The sequence below is a fragment of the Mugil cephalus genome, chromosome 6 (genome assembly GCF_022458985.1).
Source record: "Mugil cephalus isolate CIBA_MC_2020 chromosome 6, CIBA_Mcephalus_1.1, whole genome shotgun sequence".
Taxonomy (NCBI): domain Eukaryota; kingdom Metazoa; phylum Chordata; class Actinopteri; order Mugiliformes; family Mugilidae; genus Mugil; species Mugil cephalus.
The window spans coordinates 20221843-20237257 of NC_061775.1; the positions used below are offsets into that span (position 1 = coordinate 20221843).

Consider the following 15415-nt stretch of genomic DNA (forward strand, 5'->3'; position numbering starts at 1 on the left):
GCTATTAACCTTTCTTCCATCTGTTTTTCATGATATCTTTCATTTGATATCTCCGGTTTGATTTTCAACAGCTTCATATGTGCTTCCAGCAACTTAAAGGGCGGCTGCTGCCTTCAAATTTTACTGAAAAGGTGTTTAGCCCAAGGCATACGCAACGGAACAGAGAGGCCTTATTATCCTTCAAGCAAAGTGTTTGTCGAAACCAACTCCCTTCAGGCCTCCAAACATCACAACTTTCCAAAGATGAAAACTTGACAATTAAACCCATTTCACCAGCTGCTCAGGTAAGAAACTATACACAACTACATCAGTCACCTTGTGTGTGCAGTCGCTTCTAAAACTGCTTACATTGATTTCACATTGACCTTTGTTACTTCCATAAATGTCTACACGTTTCTTTCCATTGACACTTTTAACTTCCTCACACTTCAGCTCTTCTTTTTGCCTCACATCCTCTGGTGGCACAAAGTCGTAGTGACAATTAGAAAAGCTGCTGACGAACACAATTCCTACCTTAGTGTGGGCCAATTACAATTCAGAAGCCGGCGTACGAGGTGTTGATCTGTCCGTCAGTCACCCTGGAGATCACTGGTGGGAGGAGCTTATATCCCCAGGTGACGGCCTGTGGTTGGTCAGGTTCATCTCCGCCTCCTCGTAACCCTGCCCACTGGGCCCTCACAAAGGCCTTATGTGTACCACGCTCTGCTGAACATGTTTGTGTTTGCTGTTCAGTTGAGGTGTCTCTGAGTTGCTTCTTTTGGCCCTTGTATCGTCTTCATATAGTTTTCCTGTGTGAGCAGAAAGAAAATGACGATTATTTTATTTCATCGCCTTCGTGTGCAGGGAGGTGACTCAATAAGGGGGCGACACTAATGCTCAAAAAACATTAGCCTACAGATAAATTAGGTGCCATCTTGGAATGTGACATCCAGTTCTCCTTCATGCGTCAGTGGTGTATATTTATGGTAATTTTTAGGACATTGGTCAAGTGTTGAGAAAGCTACATGCAGTCTAGAAGCAACTGAAGCTAACAATTAAAAAAAAAAAAAGCGTAATGTAGGAAATGCTAAGGCATAATAAAAATGTCAGGCTGTTGGGAATATCACTGTTTTCCTCAGACATGCCATCTAAAAGATAATATATACAGATAAATTAAAGCATCTCAAAAAATAATGTAGTAGGTAATGATTTTATCTCTGGATTTAGAAGTAATGCTTCACTGGTGTGGTGGGTTGCGTAAGTAATAAGCTAGTTCGTTTAAAATTCTAATTTTAAAAGCTTATGTTGAAGTCTGCAATGGGTCCTGAGCTACGATAGGATCATATTTGTTACTTTTCTGTGTTGTCTTCAAGTCAATATTTAAGATACAGTAAAAAATAAAATAAAATAAAATAAAAAAAATAAATCTTTGAATGTATTCCACAGTGGGGAAAATTTGCAGACAGTGGGGTATATAGAGCATATACATGTATTAATCAACCTTATAATGTATTGTAAGATATTTTTTAACAAGAACATGAAATATCTTTTTTATTTTTATTTTAGGATCACTCTGTAGAAACTGAACTGTCAAAACAGTGAGAGGCTGTATTATAGCCCAATAATCCCAGGACTACGATAAAAGCCTTGTGTTTACTCGAAAGCCCGTTTCCCTTGTCACTTAAAATAAAAAATAAAAACAATTGTCTCTCATCTCCATTAACACAATCAGTTAAGCTAAAACGTCTCAGTGTGACAATGCCGGGACGAGGCTTCGTCAGATCTGTGTAGAAACAAAGTGACTGTTTTGGCACTGATTGAAGACAGTGTCAGTTTCGGTAAAGAGTGAAATGAAGGGTTATAAACACTGATGCCTCTGCAGCTTGTTAATTCTTTCACCAGCCTTCTGTCTGTACAATGCTTAGGATAGGATACAGTGGTAATGCAGATACTAATATCTCGGTCAACGCCACTAATAATTTAACTAAACAGCAGTAAATTTTATCAGTGTTCCTGTCTTCAGTTTATCAGGTTTTTGGCCAATGTGAATGACTTCAGAATAGCAGGATTGCAAAATTAATTAATCATTTAACCTAATACTCCTACTATGAATGACACCAAATGTAGACTTCCTGTAATCTGCTCTTCCTGGCCTGATTGCTGTCGCTAACATTTGTGAAAAAATGTAATTTGGACTTAGAGATAAACAGGATACAATGTGTCTCTGACCCCTTCCAGAGATGGGGTCAATATTTAAATCTATGTATATGTGTCCTGGATATTTAAGTCTTCTGCAGTGCTTTCTGCAGTCACTTAAATGAATATATTTTAATAGTAACTATGCTCATGGAGAGCACTGATATAAACAACACATTCTGTTCTCCTTTTCTGGATAGAATATACACGTGTTATATGAGGAACATGTGAAGTAAATTATAAGAAATTATATGATAATTTCCTTTAAAAACAGGGACATTGGTTTGTAATTTTTCCATTGGTAGCGTGATGAACACTGAGTCAAACCAGTGAGATAATGGCGCAGCCTGTATTTGTGTCAGTTTGACGAGAAGTCCAAACGACATCGAAAAATGAAGGGATGCTTGTCGTCATGGAGATGCCGCATTAGTCATTGTGCTGTTGGTTATGGCGACAAACGCCTGCGTCAAACGTATTATTATCATTAGAGAGAGAAGATTAGCCTAGATACCAGCGCACACAGTCACAACTGTGTTTTAGTGTATATATTTAAAAATCCTCCGCCAAATATAAACGGCGTATCCTCGTCATCGCGCTTCATGGAACAGCATAGAGCATTCATTTAAATTAAGTGGGTCTGGTAGAACCATGCGAATAATCTCTATAGGAGGATCCACTGTGGATCAGGCTTGTTCCAGTGCATCCCACAGATACTTGATGAGTATGGGATCCAGTAAATATGGAGGCCATGTCAACACATTGTGCTTTTCTTCATGTTTTTTTTAGTTGTTCCTAAACTGTGTGTATTCTGCTGCAGATGGCTGCTGCTATCAAGGAGTGTCATTGCTATGGGGTGAGGGTGCCTGGTCTGGTCTAGGTGGGTGCTACATGTCTAAGTAACATCCACACAAATGCCAGGTCCAAAACTTTTCCAGCAGAACATTGAATTGTCACAAGATGGTCAATGCTATTTACTTCACCTGTCAGTGGTTATAATGTTGTGGCTCATCAGTGTACAAGGCCCATTGATAACAAAAGGAAAAATGCAATGGAAAAACCATGCACAAGTTAAAAGTCTTTGTGACATCCCCCAAGATACATGCCATTCCAACATGGATCATCTCTACACCAACACATTAGATGTGGAAGTGAACAGTGGGCTTCCCATCAGTTCTTTAAAATTCTCAAATCTTTTTTTCTTTACATACTCCACTGCCCACACACAGTTTGTTGGCTGCTTCACCCTGTTCTTATATGTGGTAGGAACAAAGCCTGATGGATAAACGTCTGCAGTTTTCCAGAGATTTAGGGAGTGATTATTGGTGAAAAAATTGCTTTCTTTAAAAAACAACACAACAAAAACAGATGTACACCAGACCCCAATGTCTTTATTACTACTTAATATAATATAAATGTATTAGGGATGGACCGATATTTCAGTATTTAGCAATGGTTTGATAATGTGCTCATGTAATACAGCACAGACACAACTGACATACTACAGTCGTACTCACAGAATCTAGAGTTGCAATTCATAACCAATGTCAGCTACACAAGTAGGTGGTGGTAGGTGCAAGTTTGCTTGCTTGCTTAGAAATATAGTTTCTGCCTCAGAGAGGTGTTGCTGATGTGGTAGCATTTAGACATAATGAAAGTCGAGTCCAACCTGGAGAACATTCAGGTTCCAGCTCAACCTTAAACCTTAAAGGACACGAAGACATGCCAGCTCACTCAAAAGACATGTCACATATTAGTAACCTATATTGTAGTTGTTGTCCCCAACAACCTCACTTCTCACCATTATACTTTTCTGTAAATTGTGCACAAGATAATTTGGGACGTCCCAAACAAACCCTGCAGTTACACTACTATCAGCAACACTGGGTCATGGCAAGTACCCAAAATGTTAGCACTTAGTCTGATAAAAAAAAAAAAAAGAAAGAAAGAAAAAGGCATCACATATATATTTCTTTTAATGCAAACACCAAGAAAAAATAGTCTGACTGGACTCTTGTTTGTCCTCCCTCCCTCCCTCTCACGCCCTCTTTCTCTCCCTCCCTTCAGCACGTCCATCCTGGCAAACAGAGAGGGAGCGAAGGGTGAATTAATAAAGGAGTGAAAGTGGAGCACAACTCCCTGAGGTCCGCCTTTTCTGGGACGCTCACACCGAGAAAGAGATACACACACACGCGCGCACACAACACGCAAACCATTAACGTAAGGCCTGCATGGCTTTGCTGCGGTGATAAAAACGAGGTGCGGTGAAAACTCAGAGGGACAACAATCCATACATCGCATCGTCTGCATGCATATGGCAGCAAGACGAGGAGGATGGAGGAGAGGGGGAGTGAAAGAAAGGAGGGGACTGAGGAAGAGAAATGAGGAGGAGGAAGAGGAGGGAGGGCAAAAGCCACGTGAGGAGGGATGCATGTAGAGTGTGGCCCAAGGCGGTGGTACTCACAGTGGCCCCACATTCTCTGTGATTTCTCCACTCGTTTCCTTTCACTTATATTCATCTTCTCCTCTTTTCCTTCCTCTTTTCATTCTTTTCCTTTCATATCTTCCTCTCCCACACATTTCTACTTGCTATTTCTTCCCTAACTTCTCCTTACCTTTAGATTCATTTTCTTTCTTCTCCACTCCTCATCTTCCCTTAGGTCTTCTTTTTCCTTCCTTTTCCTCCTTTCCCACTAGTGTTTTTCTTTTCTCGCCCTCAACTTTCCTCACTACGTCTTTCCTCTTCTAGTTTTCCTTTGCCTCGTTCCAGTACACTGTAACATCCTGGCCGAAAAATCCTGGACCCAAGCGGTCATTGTCCGATCACACATCTCAGCAACCATTACTATGTAAACAAAGTCCGTCAAGCTGTCGACATCCGACAAGCAAAATTGTGTAGCGGTGTGCCTATGCTATATCCAAGTCAGACACTAGGTACCTCAAGAGTTTGGCTGGGGGAGTCGTGTTCTTCCTGAAACCGAAAACACAACAGGAGCGATGCTTTAAGTGAATCAAATCGTGTGGAAGCCATCGTGATAGCTAGCTATGAGCTGTAGCTCATACATACAAAACTGTTATTTTATCTGTTATGGTTACCATTGGCGAATATTAGTAACATAGTGCCTAACTAACGTTAGTTAAATTAATGTTAGCTATAGCTAACGAGTTCACGTTAGCAAGCTAGCTGTAGCTGTTGCATAGAATCTCAATGCTCGGAGCTCTCTCTAACATTATGTTTTGAGAGTTTACATCACAGTTGAACATAGGGTCCCAACAGGTAATTTAACACAGTAAATTACTGTGATATATTTACAATAAATTACTGCAGAATAACTGTGAGAGCAATGCAATAATTAGCCGTTAATTTACTATTAACTTACAGTGAAAAATTTAGCAGTGTACTTTCATCTCCTTTCTTTAATATCGCATCCTTTCTACTTTATTTTACTCTTGGTTTCTGTTTTTTCCTTTATTTTCTCACATTCTCTCTTCAAATCTTCTCCTACATTTCCTTTGTCAATTTTTTGCCCCTTTAATTTCCTCTCGTCTCCTTTTTCCTGTCTTTTCCCCGCTTCCCTTAATGCTACTGTAGAGGGTGACGTCTAGGTATCTTCACAGGCCGACAAAAAAAAAAAAAAAAAACTGCATCAGCAAAAACCGAGCAGTGAGTCACTTTTTCTGGTTTAGCTGAAAATGCAGAACAAGTGATTTGTATTGACAGGTTGCTTCACACTCAGGAAGCGAGGTACTGTTTATTAATGGCTAACAACAATAAAACCTGTTAACACTTAAGCCTCTTTCGGTGAGGAAAACAAAGGGTCCCCGAGGAGTTTCATTGTAATTTAAAGCGTTGTAGTGGGCACAGTCGAGCACTGGGGATCAAGCCAGCAACTCTTCCACTACTCCCCGGATCTGCCAGCCAGCGAGCTTTTCCTCCCTCTACTCCATCCATCTTTCCTCTCTGTCCTCTCGGCCCATCGCTTTCTTTTCATCTCTTCTTCTGTGCAATATGTTCACAACAACAAAGACAAAAAAAAGTAGTGAATGAATTAAACGGTAAATGCAGTTGATGAATGATTGATGACATTGTGGGTTACAAAAGCTGCAAAATTGAATTAAAGTTTCCTTTTGTTTTTTGCCGTTATGTGAAGTGATCGGTGGATTTTCCCTTGAATAATCAGCTGGGATTTGCTGATACATGTCGACACGTGCTAACGAGGGCAAAGGGAAACCCGGATAAAAGACAAAGTAGCCTTGTGTCTTACTCTTAACTTTAATTTGTTCCACTGTCAAAGTCACTGGACGCCAGAACCAAGTCCAATTAAAGGGACCACCTACCTCTTGAATAGGTTGGCACATCTCTAAGAGGCTGCTTATGCAGTGGACAAACTCAATCCCCTAGTTACAAAAATGAGTCGTGCAAACCTTATGAAGCAACAACAACCGTTACTGGGAAAATGAACACACACGAAGGTCATTTTAAAAAGTGAACCACAGAGGGGGGTTTAAAATGGACATGGGTGCTCAAAGCTCAAAGATAAGATACTGCACACATGGTGAAGCTCAAAAGTAAGCAACACCATACAGTAAATGCCTGAGTGAACATGGGGATCAAACAATGTCAAAGTCAGCTTTTATTGTCAATTTCTTCACATGTACCAGATAAACAAAGCAATTGAAAAAAAATGTTTCTTCTGTCCCACGGTAAAGAGGTACAGGCATTTTCTAACACCAAAGTAAACAATAAATAAAGCGCACAGTTAAAAATCCAATAGACTCTTTCATGGTTAGTAAACAGTGTGATGTTTTTTAAGGGGCGGGGCTTAACTGGAGGCAAAACATCTCAAACATCGTAGCTTGCAAACAGCAGTTAGCAGATTTCAACGCAGTGTTCTGGCAAAACTGGATGAGGAAAATGCATATTTTAGAGAATATACTAATACACTCACTCCCTGAGACTGAGTGTATTATTTTAAAACATTGACTGTGACTGATAGGACTATATTCACCAGCGCTTACACTCTTAATCAGGATTTGACCAAAGGAGGACACAGAGGGGACGACGTTTGGTCTTTATCAAGTGAAGCCTCTCCATCAAAGATATTAAAAAAAATGGGCAGAGCCACTGTGGAGAGTAAAGTAGTAAATGCAACTTTTTGGACCAATAAAACGCACAACCAACGCTGCATTACCTAGCAGTTAGCATTAGCATTAACATGTAACAAGAATCTTGTAAATAAGCATGAACTTAACATCATTTCGCGGTCACGATTTATTCTAACCCATAATGTGATACTATCCAGGCTGAAACTGATGATGCATTAAATATTAGTTAGTTAGCGTTTTTGATTTTTCAGTTTTGGCCCCAAAAAAATACAGCAAGGTGTCATTTTCATGGTTGAAAGTGACAGTGTTCGACTCCAGCTTCCCAGTTAACACTGTGACGTCACAGTGACGCAGGCTATGAAGGGATCTATACAATAAAATAAAACATAAAGACAAACATTCTCTTAAACTTCAATGTGCATGCATACAGCATACAGTTGCCATGGCAACAAGCCATACTTACGAACAATATGCAAATGCTTACTATAGATCTCTACAGCCACATTTGTTGGCCTAAAACTGTTTGAACACTAATGAATACCAGTGAGACGTGGAGCTGAATAAAACATGGACAAAAAGTTTGAAGGCAGAACATTTATCAATGTAGAGTAAGTCCCTAGCATGACTGAACAAGGCTTGAACCCAAATGTGCGATTCAGAGATGACAGTCGTATTCAGTCTTTATTTATGAGAATAACTAAAATCACTCGTCAAGAGGCAAAAACACTAAGAAAATCAATGACTAAGGTAACACAAAGTCACTCTCTTTGAGGAAACATGTAATCCAAGGTAAAATAACAAACTTTTAAATAACCAAGGAAAATAAAAGCTCAAGAAAACTTTGACCTGGTCAGGACAAGGCTGGTTCCACTGAATAGTACCGGATGAAGTGGCAAAGGAGGTGGCTAGAATCCACAAGAAAGGCAAGTCAGCTATGACACTGAAAGAAACTTTCAACAAAACAAAAGCGGAAACTCTGAGTTTTACATTCTCATAGTGACAAGTCGATGTTTAAGGTCTGGTGTGCAGTTCAGAGGAGCCTATGGGTAGATATTTAGCCAGCAATACACTACAAAGGAACTGACACTACAAAGGAACTGACCCTGGAGTTGAATGCAATAGCCAGCCAAACAAACACACAATACAATAACCATCAATGCGCTTGATACAGCGTATTAATAGTTCAGCTGTAACAGTTAGAAACCCTGAGCAATTTTCAACAGATGTGAGGCTGTTAACATGAGGTTCTGTAGAAGTGATATTTCTCGTCAGGTACAGCAGGGTAGTTTATGTTTTTGTAGGCAAGAAAATCCAGGAATTAACACCAACAAGGCACCTATAGATTGTCAACAGTGTAGGAGGATTACAGGAACCTAGCATGTGATGGATGCTACTAGGAATGGCAGACTACGCATCATGTAGCTTTTTAAATACTGCTATTCATGGGCTTAGGGTTGTGTGTATGTGTGTAATGTCGTAGGGAGGGAGGTCCTCCCCGATGATGTTCACCATCAGTTATGTTTTTATTTTTATTTTTATTTGGCCTTTATTTAACCAGGTTTGTCCCATTGAGATCAATGATCTCTTTTACAAGAGAGGGTAACTATTTCAGAATGGCAGCAACAAGAATTCACATAAAAACACAACATAAAATTAGAGTTGCTTGACAAAGAAATGCCTATTCCATCTTTTGAAGTTTGAGATTAGACTGTGGGTCGTTCTATGCAGCAGGAGCAGAAAACCTAAAAGTCTTTTCCAATTCAATTGCTTAGGAACCACAAAATATAGACATGGTGTTTTTTTTGTGTAGAGTGAACTCTTCATAACCTCATAGGGAGACATGTCTGTTTTGCACTGCCAAGTTTCAACAGCAGTGGCCTAGAACAAACAAATTAAACAGTCACCACTGCAGGGTTTTATGTCTTTTGAAGGTACTATAGCTACACCCTTGGAAAGAGAAGATGAAGGATTATTCAGTTGGTTGTGATCTACAATGTCACCACCATCCATTATCCGTTATCTACAACCACTTATCCTCTGAGGGTTCTTTAGTCTGGATTGAGTAGGCGAGGAGGTCAATGATGACAGGAGTTTACAGATTAACTGAACTAAGCGCTTGCTGTGAGCGGAGGCCAGAGAAAAAAACTTTGAGAACTCTGTGTCCTTCTCTGTGAGGACTGACCTAAAACTTTAGTTTTTAGAATAACCTGATGTTCTTAGTGTCCATGCAGCGGGCACCACCTGTTCTCCTTAATCTATTATCATTCCTAAGAGCATTTTCAGCTTTAGGGTGTTTGGGAAACGAGGGCCAGGTTTGTGATCTGAAGTATTTAACTCTACCTTTAAAACATTCACCTGCAATTGGAAAGAAATATAACGCTCCAAACTAGTTTTTTTCCCCAATAGAGTTGATTTGAAATGCTGAAAATATTAGAGACTTATTAAAAATATCAAGGTATGAGCTGTCCATCCCGGAAACGGACTGAATGTTGGCCTCGACTCCACATAGTGGCAGAAAGAGGAAATTGGAAAAATCTGAATGTGATGCTGCCAAAGACGGGATGAAAGCTCGTCTGCAAGATAGGCTAAGGTCTGTAAAAAAAAAAAAAAAAAACAACGCTCATGAGAGTTTAAGATGATTTAACAAACTTAAATATCAAACTTTAAGCCTCCATCATCTCACACACATGCACACAAGCAGAACTTAACAAAGAAAGGCGAACACCAGCCAAAAAGCAGGAAAAACAGAGGTGAAATGTGCAAGGAGAACAAAGGCAAAAGACTGATACGGAGCAAGAAGGAAAACACGTGGGGAGAAAAGTGAAAGAAAGGGAAGAAACAGAGTCTCCGCTACTAAGCAGCGAGAGAAGGAAAGAGAGCCTCTTGCAGAAGCCCAGGGGGTATCCTGCTATCCCAGCATGCTTTGCTCTAACCTACTTTGGTATTTCTGTGTCTGTCTTTGTCTCCGCAGCGCTCTGAGTGGGCTAGCTACTCCATACGAACCATATCTGAACGAGAGTCTGTTCTCCCGTCCTTCAGAACGCCCGGTTTAATAGAAAAACGCTTTGCGCAGCCACACACCTGCAACCATTTGACGCTGCTATTTGTATACACTCCTATTTTCACTTGTGTGAGTGCAGCTCTGCGTATGTGTGTATGCATTTTGCTATATGTAACTGTCATTAAACTGAGTCAGTCCAGCTGTACATACTCATATATGTGTGTGAGAGTATCTACGGGTGAATGAGTGTGTGTACTGTATAAGTATGTGCGCGAGATTGTGTGAGTATGTGTTTGAGAGCATTGCGGGCTGAGTGGGCAGCCTGACGACCAGCTCAGCAACACTCTGTTACCATGGAAACTAATGAGCGGCGAATGGAAGGGAGAAGTGTGATGGAGAGATCTATCTATCTATCTATCTATCTATCTATCTATCTATGTGTAAAAATGCGTTTTGACTTTCTTCTTATTATCATTTATTATCTACTAAAACTTAATTAAGAGAACCAAACTCATATTTATTTATATATAATAATAAAGGACAACACTTCATCTGTTTCTATATCTCATTTTGCTACATACCTCCTTTTATTCTACTAATTTATTTTATTTATCGAGTTTTGCTTTCTGTGAAGTCGAGTGGGCCCCATGCACCAAGAATTTCAGTACTGGTAATGACGTTGCATTGTCACGGGGTATTTGACAATGAAGGCTCTTCAATCTTGAAATACAAAATGCTCTTGCAAACTCGGGCCTGATCTGTGATAACATTGTTACATGCATGACAACGACCAGAAACATCCAGTCAGCCATAGTCATAAAGAACCGATCTACAGTCACAAGAAGAGTGAGAAGCCAACAGTCAGTCAGTCAAGACGTTTATCCACTCAAGACAATTTAACTAACAGTGATATGATTGAGTTTACTTATAAAGTCTAAACCTGACTGATGACTGACAACAATTCATGGCATATTTATTAAAGTATTGCCACTTTTACATCTCAGCCGTATGAAATAAGCCCATCGTTAGAAAGACCTCTAAACAGGTATGTGACTGCACTCTAAATGTCATCTCATCAACAACAGATTGCGTTAAACAACCCTTTTTAAGCATCTTGTGGTATTTTCGTGGATTGCATTTCAGACTGAGTTTTGTAGTATTGAGATTTTCCTCCGTGCAACATCCAAACACAGTTTTTTTTATTTCGTCAAATGTGTAGACAGAGTCTTACACAACATTTACCGACCGCCCTCAGTTTTATTAAATCTAAAATAAACAGTGAAGATGGAAATTAGACCCCCGAAACTGTGTTCGCTAATACAGGTGCAGGCGCACATACATATACTGGAACTCCAATACTGGAACCAGGGCTCCACCTGCTGCATGCTCCAGAACACACACACACACACACACACACACACACAGAGAAAGACACACACTCACACGTCCTTGTAGTTCTATCTTAGTAAGGACATTCATTGGCATTCATTCCCTAGTCCCTTACCCCAACGCTAACCCTTTCAACTAAGTGCCTAACCCTAACCAAAACCTAATTGTAACCTGTACCACCTGTAACAGTCCCTCAAATAGCCTTGTAAAGAAGAGAGGGCCAGTCAAAATGTTACCCCCAAAACTTCACTTTCTTGGTTAACAGTTGAAGGCCTTGATCATATATTTTTTGCTTCTCCATCATTTTCTAATCACTCATTAACAGTGTTAAATCCGAATTAACTCTATGTTCCACACAAATCCTCCCAGCTCTATGCTCAGAATCAGCTTTTGTAATCGACAGCTCTCCGCACATGCATGTACAGTTTTAGCACATCTGCAGGGGAGCAGTAGTGTTCTCAACATACTGCATCCTCTGTCTTCTTACCATAGACTGTATAAATATGGACGACGCGTCACCACTTCCTTGCATTGGCCTAACCGTTGCTATTTTCCTAGGGATACCGACGGCCCCATGTTGCGACTCGGAGCCGGAGTCTGAGCAGTAAAGTCTGAGAGAGGAGCCACGCTAGCCGCGATATCATTGACCCAGCCACACTTCAGCCAGAACTAATACTGCGCCCTGCTCTTCCTCCACCAGTTACAAAGAAATGCTGAATTAAACACTCTTCTTATTTTTTAAAATTGTTTTTACAACTCTCACAGTCATGAGGAAACCCATTCAACAGTTTTTAAAACTTGCGGTTTGGGTGAAATGTTCATCATATGACACAGATTATTTAATACAGTTAATACTGAATGGAGCAGACAACAGATGGTACTCTACATCAAGCTGGCCTCAGCTCATTTACCTCACGTCCTCCCTTTTTTCCTCTTTTCCCCCCCTCTCATCGATTTCGTTTCATTTTTGCAGGATGAGAATGTCTTAAACCTTGATGGCATCAGCATTTTTCTCCCATTCAAATAGGAGTGAAACAGAAGTAGAGCAAAGCATGTTTCATAATGTAAACCAAATCAAGGAGGCAATCTGTGATTTCTTGCTTCATGTATGCACACATTTCCAGGCATATGTGCAGCCGCTTCCCATGTAAACTGTCCCTCGCATTGTAATAAGCACAGGCTGTCGCCCCCAAACCACCCTGTTTAATTGGCTAAACATTTGGGAAGGCTCTTCGAACGAATCGCTCGCTCCCCCAAACACAATCAAGCAAACAACGACGCGCGCGCACTTCCAGTGAAAGCTCAGTTAGCATTTACACGAAAGCACTTACCAGCGTTTGACTGGTGACAAGAGACTGAAGGAAAACACACAGAGGAGGCAGAAGACGTGACACGTGTTCGCGGCCTGTGCTACCTGGCTGCCATGGCGGAGAGAGTCGGGAGGACCTCAATCAGAGCCCACTGTCCTCTGTGGATCTCTGTGAGTGTGTGTCCATGGGCATCCTGTGTGTGTGGGCGGACAGTGAAGCTGAGCTGTCACATTGGGCAGAACATATCTGCATATTCATAACCGAGCATCTACAGTGTGCAAGCCTGCGCACAAACACACAGGTAGACTTAACGAGATGACATTTAACTATGTAACAATATAAATATATATATATATGTATAAAAATAAAAAAGACATCTATGACAACAGTAGGGCTGAGGGGAACAGCAGGGGGCAAAAGATGAGACGGACCGAAGGCAAGAGGAAAGAGGTAAAACAAAGACAGAATAGAAGCAGGGAGAGTGAAAGAGGAAGGGAATGAGTGGTAGGCAAGAGACTCTGTGTGGGTTGACTTTTTCTCTCGCCCGGGTGCTATGGTAACCTACAGAGCTGCAGCTAATCATAGGAAAGGAAAGGAAAGGAAAGGATACGGACGCAAGGAAAGGAGAAAAGGGGAGGGAAGAAGAGGGAAGAGGGGAAAGGAAAGGAAATGAAGGAAAAGTAGAAAAGAGGAGGCGAGACAAAAGGGAAAGAGTAGAGGAGAGGGGATCTAACATTAAAGAAAACCAAAGCAAGGAAAGGAGAAAATAAGAGGGAAAGGAAAGGAGAAATAGGAGATAGGAGGGAAGGGGGAAAGGAAGGAAGGGGGTGCGAAAGGAAAGGAGAAATGAGGAGAGAAGATGGGAAAGGAAAGGCGAAAAGAAGAGGGGAGAGGGTAATCACAATAAAAGAAAAGCAATGGAAAGGAATGGACGATAAATCCAGCTGTATCTAAAACTACGACCTTCAGCTGGTTATGAAAGAAGACTTAAATTTAAAGGCATTCGTTTTAATGACATGAATAGAACTCCTCAGGATTTGGGCCGACCAGTGTATTTCTAATTGAAAACATTCCAACAACTTCAAACCAAACCGAAACTCAAAGAAACTATATCACTAATATCACGTCTTTACATGTTTTTTTTGGTAGAAAATATCTCTCCCCGTGTTTTTGCCGTCCTCTTGGTTCTCATTTACGTCACAGCGCAAGAAGACATCCGTGGCCTCACCAACTAAGAACCTCATCGACCCCTTAACACCGAGGTCCACCAACGGATCACTGAGCGGTTTTAACATCTGATCAGTCATCTGCAGTTGCTCCACTCCGTCCCCAAACTGGAGTCACTGGAAGTGGGTTTGAGCTGAGCGGATGGAAGCAGGCATTAAATGCAGAGGCACACATGCATGCATAAGGTGCATTTCCACCCCTGCAGCTATATTTTTCTATCTAACTGATAATTATAAGCCTGCAGACTTTAATCAAGCCAGTGATACAGCTTGTGTGTGTTTCACAGTATTTTTTGTGTATGATTTTTATTTTTATTTTTTAAAGGTATCAAATTAAAAACATACACAAAAAGAATTGTTTGTGGGAAGGCTTCTGTTTTGTTTCTTACAGTGACAGCTGCTGACGATATAAACAAAAGAACTGCAAGGCTGCAAACACAACGGCTCTTTGTATCATGAAATAATCGCAACACGATTCGGCCTCATGGAACAAGGTGAGAGCTTTGATGGGCAGTTTCAATCAGTTTTAAAGGGGAATAAAAAGAAGAGGCGATGATGAACTGTTAATTGTTACACAGTTTATTCAGTATTGGAAATACCAAATGAATAACTCCAAAACCAAAACTGCTTACGAACCTAAATAAATAGCTGCTATTTATAATTTATGATATTGAAGCTCTTCCACCGCTCAGGAGAAAGACATCCAGACTGAACGAGATACAAAACTACTAACGATCTTCTTCAGGCAGATTATTGTGGTTTATCTCGTTCTACTGTAGTGATTTTGTGTCTCTTTCTCTTTGTGCTGTCTATTTCTAGGATAGACTGTATGAAGATGGACTTAAAGCAAGTAGAGCTCCCCCTGGTGTCTGGCTGCAGTATAGCTCATAAGCTCCACCTCCTCCATGTTAGTGGATGGGAAACAAAAACACTAAAATACACATCAAATATTTTTTTTTCCAAGGATGGTTTCTGTCACTGTAGGTAATTAATATAATGTCGATGCATGATCAAGTGTCAGTTTCTTGGATACGTTTTGTTTTGGGTTGGTTATTTGACGCTATAGAACAAGGATGCGACGTGCCAGTAATGGCGACCACCAGTTGCAGAACGAGCCGATGCAAGGAAGTGGAGATGCATCGCCCATATTTCTAAGGTCTATGATTTCTAGCTGTTTTTGTTGTTGTTTTACCCCTCTTTGCATTCGTATT

The 15415-nt window shown here is 40.6% G+C and overlaps 1 protein-coding gene across 2 annotated transcripts in view; it reads right to left on the reverse strand.

Moving 5' to 3' along the window:
* lrrc7 (leucine rich repeat containing 7) overlaps positions 1-15415 on the reverse strand; it is a 114593-nt gene that overhangs the window by 90161 nt on the left and 9017 nt on the right. Inside the window, exons 1-2 of one of the 2 annotated variants that reach the window (XM_047587609.1) lie at positions 13000-13138; positions 514-788 (exon numbers count right to left, since the gene is read on the reverse strand). The gene's annotated coding sequence lies outside the window, so the exon portion shown is untranslated. Of the gene's footprint in view, positions 1-513; positions 789-12999; positions 13139-15415 lie in introns of those variants that run through there. The other variant, XM_047587608.1, reaches the window with a different exon arrangement.